This window comes from Aotus nancymaae, unplaced genomic scaffold (genome assembly GCF_030222135.1).
Source record: "Aotus nancymaae isolate 86718 unplaced genomic scaffold, 86718_ANA_hifiasm-v0.15.2.pri h1tg000028l, whole genome shotgun sequence".
Classification (NCBI taxonomy): Eukaryota; Metazoa; Chordata; class Mammalia; order Primates; family Aotidae; genus Aotus; species Aotus nancymaae.
This window is the reverse complement of record NW_026988441.1, coordinates 11,352,170-11,358,634: the sequence shown is the minus strand read 5'-3', so window position 1 is coordinate 11,358,634 and position 6,465 is coordinate 11,352,170.

Here is a 6,465-nt window from a genome sequence, read left to right as displayed (position 1 = left end):
ACCGGCTTCAGCCCACCGTTACCTCAGTGGCATTATCTAGGGAAGAGGGGCCCAGTTCAGGAGTCGATTTGGAAAACAGCACTCCCATGTATCAATGGTAGCATTTGGGTTGGAACACTATCCAATAACAGTAATTCTGTTCAACACAGTTTCAATATCACCTTTTGTTAGAAACATTACCACTCAATTTACGGTGTTTTCAATCCTTAGGTTTTTCTAGCAGCTAAGAAGGGTCAACTCCAGGTAATCATCACCCAACTGACTTGTGTCTCTTGTCAACTGTATCATTGCCTTAATCATAGTACTAGACAAACACACAACATATCCACCCTAATAATTTCAAGTCGTATTCCTGGATTATGGATTCCTGTCAATATTACTGAACCATGGGCTGCTACCCCTGCTTTACCTTTTGTGAAACTTCCTCCCCAGCTCACTCAGCATGATCGTAGAGCCTTACACATGATAATTTTTGCTATTGTCTCCCTGGCCACAGTAATAACTTCTGTCATAGTGTCCTCAGTAGCACTACAAAGTTCAATTCAAAGAGTCTGACATGTAGAAAATTGGACACGTACAGCCGACCATGCATGGATGCTCCAGAAAAAATATTAATGCCAAATTCCAAACAGAAGCCGCAATGCTGAAGATGACTGTTTTGCGGCCTGGAGAACAACTACAAAGTTTGCAATCGCAGCAGCAATTGTGCTGTCATTTTAACCATACTCACATCTGTGTAAACAGTTTGGAATACAATCAAAGTGAATATCCGTGGAACCTCGTAAAGGCTCATAACAAGGAGCTCTTACTCCAATGTTACTTTCAATTTCAGTGATTTACAAAACAAAATTCTTGACTTGAATAAGCAAACTCCTTCTTTAGAATCCTGAACAGAATTCCAGCAGGGCTTGGAGAGCCTTAACCCTGGGACTTATCTTAAACATAATCTCAATGTTTCTTTTATCATTATAGGAATAATGCTATTATGTCTCTGTTTCCTGTTCGTAGTCTACAGGATCAGGTGGACCACTAACCAGTAACTGAAAGCTGCCCAGCCTAGAATTACCTTTATTCAATTAACACAAAGAATGAAAGGGGGAGATGCTGGATACCCCAAGAATGCGGGATGTGACCAACTCAATATACCTCTGGAGGCTACATGAGTAAACAGCAACGTGTCCTGACGAAAGCAGGATGTCGGGAAACTGACAAACTGCGTCTTCCACCAGAAGGAATGTTGAGGGCAGTCACGTCCCAGGTCCCATGCTCCTTGAGGTCATCTGTACTCTTGAAGGTCATCTACCTAAAGAAGTCCCAGGCTTTTAGAAATTCTTTATGTCCCCTCATGTGTCAACAAGGGGAGCAAGAGGAAGGAGGAACATAAAAAAATAAAAAGATTTCTAAAAAACAAGAGAGAGACTAAGCACATAATTCTGAAAGATTTCAGTCTTCTGAGAAAAACGTTTAAAGATACAAAAGAGAAAAGCGGAAATTTTTGAATATATGTTTAAGTGCTTTCTGAATATATATAGAATATAAATACATATGTCACATATTTAAAATGAATATATTCTACATTCACATATATTTAATATATAATAAATATATGACTTGAATGTAAGTTCTTAATTAAGCTGACTTTTCATCATAGACTTCTTTTTAAACATTTTTCCCTTAGGAACCAAACATATCTGACACACGGAACCAAAGTATGTTAGCAGAAAATCTGCACAAGTCTGCAGCAACCTCACTTCTCGCCTCTTCAGGAGAAAGAATTTGACTAAGAGACGTTAGGCAGAAGAAGAGATTGAGGCAAGTTTTAGAGCAGGAGTGAAAGTTTATTAAAAAGCTGCAGAGAAAGAATTAAAGTACACTTAAAAGAGGGCCAAGCACGTGACAAGAGATCAAGTGTGTGATTCCATCTCTGACTTAGGATTTTGTAAGTTGGCATAATTCTGGGGTCTGAATCTCTTATTCCCTTCTTCCTCCCTTGGAGTGGGCTGTTGGCATGCACAGTGGCCTGCCGACACTTGGGGGTGGGGAGCAGGTGCAGTGTGTTCACCAGAGTCACACACATGTTCACTTGATGCCTTTTTCCCTTCTAGTCAAATGCTCCTGAAAGGTCATACACCAGTAAAACTCTACCATTTTGTCTCTTAATGCACGTGCTTGAGCTCAGTCACGCAACTTCTGAGAATTTGTCAGGAAGCTGCTCATCACCTATTTATCACCTATTTCTGGTGTTTCTTATCTGCTGGGAGACTGCCTTTCTCTGGCACTGACTGTGACCAATTATTATTTTAGAGAGACAAATAACAACCACCTTACTGTCACCTGGTGTCACTTGACATTCCTGGTGTATGGGGTGGGAAGCTCCCTCCTGCACTGCTTAAGTCTCATGACACCTGATGTTCACCTGACATTCCTGGTGTATGGGGTGGGAAGCTCTCTCCTGCCCTGCTTAAGTCTCATGACACCTGATGTTCACCTGACATTCCTGGTGTATGGGGTGGGAAGCTCCCTCCTGCCCTGCTTAAGTCTCATGACACCTGATGTTCACCTGACATTCCTGGTGTATGGGGTGGGAAGCCCTCTCCTGCCCTGCTTAAGTCTCATGAGCTACCTACTGCAACACGTTCACACTTCTTATTAGCAGAGTTTAGCTGGGACAAACAGCTGAAATTTATGGATTTTAAACTTTTTTCTTTACCAGAATTATCCTCTAAACTTAAACTAATAAGCCTTAACCAAGATTATGGCTTATCCAAGGATGTATGAGACATCTCGAAAGAGGTACATGAATACCACAAAAACTCAAAAATCAAACAAATATTAGAACAAAAGGGCTGTTTCCGTCACCCAAAGATTAAAATCAGGCCACAGTAGTGAAAGCAAAGCATGGAATTTCAACTATTTAACCACAAGGGAAGAGTGGCTTTTACCCGTATGCCCTCAGGGAATCTAAAGCAGGAAGTTTGAGCTTACAAAGGAAGTTAACTTTGTTTTAGGTCCGATTTTGACTGTGTAATTTAGTCAAGAAAAATTTTAAAGCTAGCTCTGCCACTATAATGTGTCTTTCTTTGAAATTTCATCCTCCCATCAACATTTGAAATAACAGATCTCTAAAATATATATATATTTTTTTAACTTAGAAGTCCAATTTAATGGATCTAACTTCTGGCCATGGACAATTAGAATTTCCAGTGGTGTATTGATTCTAAGTGACTCAATGCAACAGCCTCTTCAGTGAACATGCAGTCCCAAAGATCCTCTCCTCCCTGGTCCCAGTGAAATAAAATATTGACTCCCAGGAACAGGCTAGGAAAGCAAAAGACTCTTTTTGCCACAGTCCTATCCAGGCAACAACAGTTGGGATGACCAAAGCCCCTTATGGATGGAACTTATTATGACAAAACCTCCCGGGAGCTCGATCCATTTGGAACAAACAAAACAAAACATCTTGAGTTCCCAGGAACTCGAAGGCTGGTCATTTTATGTGACTCAAACAAACAAACAAATTCCATCTTATGATGCAGACTAAAGAGAGTGCTCCCACTTGTCACAAATCAGGCCTTCAAAGACATAAGATGAGAGGAAAATTTATCCAGTACGCTCCTTTATTAACAACATAGGAGGAAAAAAATAAAGAGAAAAATTATTTCTGGAAGTGAAAAATTAAATATGAATATTCATATCCCCAAATTACTAAAAATACACCAGGGTCACTAAACCAGGAATACTCAAGCACGAATCTTCTCCCATTAGTCAAAATTTTGTGGAGAAAACAGTGATTTTTACCATTCAACTGAAAAGACTGCACAGAGAGAAGCCAGGAGTCTTGAAAGGAATAAATTCTTACCCTTTTGCTGGCTGATTATTTTCCGGCATACCAGCATGCCCACAGACCAGTTATGGTGCTACATCAGGTTTTAGTGGCAAGACAGGTTATGGGAGAGAGAACGGAAGTTTCACTAGCCAAGCTGGTCTTGTAAAGATAAAACCTGGCATGTAGAAGCCCACAGAGGAAATCAATGCTAAGTAATTATTTTGTATCTTTAAAGTATCAGAGTCACCTAATTGTTTCCAGTTGATTCTGCCCTAATCAGGTCCAGATTAGGGAACACCTGCCTGTATAAATAGTCTCTATGATGTAAATTTTTTCCACAAAAGGCAGTTTTGCAGGACCCCTTCCACTCATTGGCTTTCTGACAGCTGTCTCAAAATGTGTCAAATGAATATATTTTGTGTTAAAATATTTTTATTTCCTTGAACTTGCAGGTGTTTCTAGAGGTGGAATTTGATGTACTGCAGTTACAGGGATTTCAGCCAATTTAGAGTCCTGACTGACTAGAATCTAGAGCTCCTGTTGGATTTGACCAAGTTGAAAGGTGTCATGGGCCAGGCGTGGTGGCTCACGCCTGTAATCCCAGGACTTTGGGAGGCCAAGGTGGGTGGATCACGATGTCAAGAGATCGAGACGATCCTGGTCAACATGGTGAAACCCTGTGTCTACTAAAAATACAAAAAAAAAATTAGCTGGGCATGATGACACGTGCCTGTAATCCCAGATACTCAAGAGGCTGAGGCAGGAGATTTGCCTGAACCCAGGAGGCAGAGGTTGTGGTGAGCCGAGATTGCACCATTGCACTCCAGCCTGGGTAACAAGAGCGAAACTCCATCTCAAAGAAAAAAAAAAAAAAGAAAGGTGTCAGGACACCAAAGGAAGAACAATGAAAACCAAAACCACACATAGCCGTTATACTAACTACACACTGCTGAACACTCTAAGCCTAATGAGAGGTTAGAGTCAAGTAGCAGTAAACTTTCACCTGCAGCTACCAAATTCTGAAACAAAACCCCACACCAGCTCCTTACCCGAGACCAAGCTGAAGGCCGCTCTTGACTGTCACAGGAGCAGAAATCTCACTTTTTTGTAGAAAGAGAGCAAAGCTCTTTCAGTAAAGGAGGTCCATGGCAAAACAGAACTCAGATATCAAACAACTGGGGCGAGCAGGGCCCTCCAGAAAGGCACACAATCAGTTAAAGCTCTATAGTTGGTACCGAGCACCAGCAGGAGAATCTCTGCAGGTCAAAAGGCCAAGCCCCACTCAGAGGGCCCCTGTTTTGTTCCCCAAAATGTAAAACCACATGAGTGACTGAGGTCAGTGTCTGAGTCCATGGAGGTTTATGGAGCTTGAGAGTGCATTCTGGCAAAACATGAGTCATCAAATATCTCCATGACTTGTCTTTGAAGAGGTTTTCAGGAGGCCTGATACGTAAACATCCTCTTAGAGGGGATACAGCAGATAGAAAGAGACAAGTAGGAGAAAAAATGACTGGTCTCATCCTGTCGTTCTTTTGTACTTGGAAAATAAAGCATTATCAGTGTGAGACCTAACGGGATTTAGCGTTAGGAGCTAGTCCTGGATTGCACACTGAAGGTTACAATTGACGTGACCTTGTTTTATGGGAGGATGTACATCTCAAAAAGCTTTGAGTTCAGCAAAAAACATTTTGTGAGGGCAGTCATCCAGAGATGCCTGATGCTTTTTTGCCTTTCTGTGGGGTTCTGACAAATGTACAATGCATTCACACAACGTCGCAAAGTAACAGTTGTTAATCTGGGGAGAGGAGGTGGCCGTGCATCAGTCTACAGGCTGGACTATCTCTTTGGTGTAAAGAGTTTGACAATCCTGAGATTTTTATGTTCTTTTACATAATTATAAGCGTAGTACTTCCTTGGAGCTGTCTGACTGAGAAAAATGTGCGAAAGACATCACAGCTGTCCGCACTTTACAATTTCATTGTCCTTCCTTTCTTCCTCTGTTGGGTTACACTCCTCTGTTTGTAAATCACTTACTCAGTTGTCTTCCCAGAAAAGCAAATCACACCTGAATTCTTTAAAGCACTCAGTTTAATTCCAGGTCATTTTTGTGATTAGCAGGTACAAATATTTAATGAGGGCTCATAGAAAATTTTGATAAGAGTCTTCACACCACCCACAACACCTTTCAGGACCACTCATCTATAAAAATGAAGAGGAAAGACCCTGCTACATGCTGGGGAACTTGATGTTTGCAGCTCATACAATGAGAGAGCCCCTGCCCTCTCCCAGGCTCCCTTTCCTGGGCCTTTAGCAGCCATGTCCTGCATGGTCCCTGAGCAGCTCCCCATCTCTGCTGCACCAGCCATGAGGAAGGTGGGACAGTCAACTAGGCAAAGGACAGAGGACACCCAAGGTGGTCAGAGGGAACACACACGGGCCTAAGCCCCAGCTCAGCTGCCAGGCCCCAGAGAACAAGATGGTGGCTGAGAGGGTCCCTGGAAGCTTGGGACCCACAGCCCCCACTGACCAATCAGCACAGGCCTCCCTTTCCAGACGACATGGGAGATTTGCCCTGCACACCTCAAGGAAAAGCAATTTTATCTAGGACACCCAGGTAACTGAATGTCCATCCTTGGAAG